The sequence below is a fragment of the Myotis lucifugus genome, unplaced genomic scaffold (assembly GCF_000147115.1).
Source record: "Myotis lucifugus unplaced genomic scaffold, Myoluc2.0 scaffold_16, whole genome shotgun sequence".
NCBI lineage: Eukaryota > Metazoa > Chordata > Mammalia > Chiroptera > Vespertilionidae > Myotis > Myotis lucifugus.
The window spans coordinates 2,824,716-2,828,207 of NW_005871064.1; the positions used below are offsets into that span (position 1 = coordinate 2,824,716).

The 3,492-nt window shown below is 49.0% G+C and overlaps 1 protein-coding gene across 6 annotated transcripts in view; it reads left to right on the top strand.

The window, feature by feature from the left end:
* Nucleotides 1-3,492, top strand: part of ZBTB7C (zinc finger and BTB domain containing 7C) — a 214,582-nt gene that overhangs the window by 156,077 nt on the left and 55,013 nt on the right. The window lies entirely within an intron of this gene.

Below are 3,492 nucleotides of genomic sequence, written 5' to 3' on the forward strand. Positions count from 1 at the left end.
GCAAGGCTCTGGAAGGTAAAGAGAGTTGCTTGAGCTGGATTTAAACTGGGTCATGTGACCCTCTCCCCTGGGCCCTGTGCTTGTTGCTCTCGGTCAGAATCCTTGGCATCCCAGCAGGCCCTCACTAACGCCAGCCTTCTCTTCTCTCAGCTCCGTAATCCATGACCCTGTTTGCTGTGACATCTTTATTGTTTCCTGGTGGGATCAGACCTGCCCTCTCATCTCTTTCTGGGAGTGTGCTTATCTGACCTTTGGAAGCCTTAAGCTGGCCTGTGAGCCACTATGACCCTCAGCATTTTCTTCTACTATATGTACCTACAACCAGGGTTTTCCTGTCTTATATTTGCCTTCCTGCCTCCCTTCTGGATAACTTTAATCAGTTGAATTGATTGTGATAAAATGTAAAGCCAAACAGCGTTGCTCTGGATTGCGCTTACCTATTTGAAAGGCCGGGATTCCTCCACCACTTGCTTCTTTTCATGTGTCTTTGGGCAGATCTAGTGAGGATGATTGACCGTGTGCGACATAAACGCAGTGTAGCCATGAGTCATCACGTTTTCTCCCCTCCTGCCTTCCTCCTCCACCAGAGACCTTGCTCTCCTTGCATGCGAACCTGTCCGCTTGGGTTGTCCTACTCGTGGTCGGCAAACCGTGGCTCGTGAGCCACGTGCGGCTCTTTGGCCCCTTCAGTGTGGCTCTTCCACAAAATACCACGTGCGGGCACGCACGTACAGTGCGATTGAAACTTCGTGGCCCATGCGCAGAAGTCAGTATTTTGTGGAAGAGCCGGTATTTTGTGGAAAAGCCACACTCAAGGGGCCAAAGAGCCACATGTGGTTTGCGAGTCGCGGTTTGCCGAGCCGCAGTTTGCCGACCACTGTAGCCTATTTCCCTGGTTTTGGTAACCATTCTCGGTTGTGCTGGGGTAAAGTCGTTACCATGGATTACTGCTTCTATCAAGCCCTGCCTACTTTCTCTGAGCAGCCTAGGTTTTACTGAGCATTTACTCAGCCAGCATTTACTGAGCATCTACTAGGCTGGAGTATGTGGTGCTTCTACAGTGAATGTGTATCGTTTTGATGTTGCGATAGTAGTAGCTGGGGAAACGGTTGACTGCTATCTTTTGCTCTCTTACTGCTTGGCAGTGAATTTTAGGATGTTTTTCAATGCTTCATTGTCAGAAGTTGTCAGTGTCAGAAGTGTTTTTAAGAAGTTGTTTTTTAAAGGCTATCTTTTCCAAGCTAACCTCTTGATTTTTCCCCAAAGTAAAGACTACTTGTTGGCAAGTTTCCTATTTGAGGAGGAACTAACACACAGGCCTCTAGACAGGCAGCTGGTGTCACCTGGGGCTTTCATGACCAGGGTATTAGTCCCAGAGCCAGCGAGCCAGCTGTGCCCAGATGGCTTGGGATGGTTAGCACCTTTGCCAGGTCTTCTAGGGCTCAGATGAATTAGGCATCAAATATATGCTGAGCCCATAGCTACATTGTGCCCCATTTGGGGGTAGCACTCACAAGCTCTGAGACTTAGAACAAGTTACATAACCTCTCTGCCTCAGTTTCCTCACCTGTAAAATGGGCATAACAGTAGTATCTGCTTGATGAGGTTGTTGTGGTAAATGAATTAATACATGCAAATTGCTTAGAAGAGTGCCTGGCATAGAATAAGTGCTCGGTAACAGCTACTTGGAAAACCAAAGCATATACCTGTTCCATCCAGAACATAGCCTCTACCCACATGTGGCCATGGAGCACTCGAACTATGGCTAGTCCAAATTGAGCTGCGCCGTCCGTGTAAGATTGCTATGAAAAAAGAATGTGAAATAGCTCACTAACCATTTTAAAAATACTGATTACACGTTGAAATGATATTATTTTGGATAGACTGGTTTAAATAAAAAATATGTTGTTAAAATTAAATCTACCTGTTTATTTTTACTTGTTTAAATGTTGCTACTAGAAAATTTAAAATTACACATGCGGCTCACATTACATTTCTACTGGACCCTACTGGTCCAGAGCAATAACACGTAGCCGGCAGTGATTGTCAGAATCTTGAGCTTCAGTGTGAGAAGGGCCAGTGTGGAACCCGTGCTGCAGAGGCAGCTGTGAGCCCGCCTGACGTCGGAGGCCAGGGGAGGGGGAAATGGGGCTCTGGTGATGGGCAGAGGCTGGGGAGGAGGAGCTGGCTGGGCCTGCAGGCTGCCTCCTTCCCAGGGCAGCAAGGAGGAATCCGGGGACCTGGGCACAAAGGGGTGGCAACAGGTCAGCAAGCTCCTGAATGATGTACAATAAGGCCAGACCACCCCACGACCTGCCCCAGGCTAGCACGGCCCTTCCAGTCCCCCACTGTCCCACGGACAGGGCCCTGCTCCCACTCAGGTCCCCACATTTGCTCATCTGCATCCCCTTTCCAGGTCTCTGGCTTGATTTGCAACCTTGTTTTCCAAAGGCGGGCCTGCCTCCCGGCTCCCTCCCCCAGCCCCCGGGGGGTTGCTTCAGTCTCCATTACCAAACCCTGTGACAAGAAATGCAGCCCCCTTATTAAAATAATGTAATGTCTAACTAAAATAGAAACCCCAGATAACAGTTTTTGATGTTTTAATGACTGGGCTCATTAGACAGACTTCCCACTTAAAGTGTCTGTCTAGCAATTAAGGCTAAAAAATCATAAATGATGACCACACCTTCTGTGGCTTAATGGTTACTCTGAAGGCTGGTCTTATTATCTCGGTGATACAGTCTGTGATAAAAAAGAATTTAAGATACTCTCCCAAGATTTATTTCCCCATTAGCAAGCTGGAGGAGGAAGGTTAAGAGTACTCTTAAGGTCAGAAAGAGAGAGGGAAGGGAGAGGGTGAATAATAAGACGCCTAGAATTTCCCTCCCGCAGAACCAGCCCCACGGGGAGGCCCGCACTCCGAGGGGTTTAACTTCTGCCTGTCACAGGGAAGTCTGTGAATTGTTACTCCAAGTGACCCCAAGCAGTTTATTTAGTTAATTGTCAAGCACGCGGGCTGAACTGTAGAATCGCACTGCCTCCAAGAAAATTATTTGCCGTCCTAATGTGCTGACGACGGAGGAAAAGTAAAAGGGAGCGTTTGATGGGAAAAGCCTGGGAGAGTGCGTCCAACTCCCCCGAGAACGTCTAGAATGAGGGGTTGCTGATGGGAGCGAAGGGAAGCGCAACCAATAGCTTGCTGTCGCCAAAGAGATGGGGGCGCGAGTGCCCCATCCCACCAGTGACTCTGGGCTTGGGCTTCGGAGGAGGAACCTGAGAAGGCGGCCCGCAGTGGCTTAAAGGAGACACACACTCGTGTTCAGGAGGAAGTAGGGAAGGGGGGCACCTTTAGCCTTTTATTAGGCCTGTCTTAAGTGATGAATGATATTTGGACAACTGAGGCCATTAACAGGGCCCTTGTACTTGTCCTGGTGGGAGGGGACCCGCTGCCAGCTGTCTGAGATTGGAGGGTGATAACCAAGCTGCTGCTGC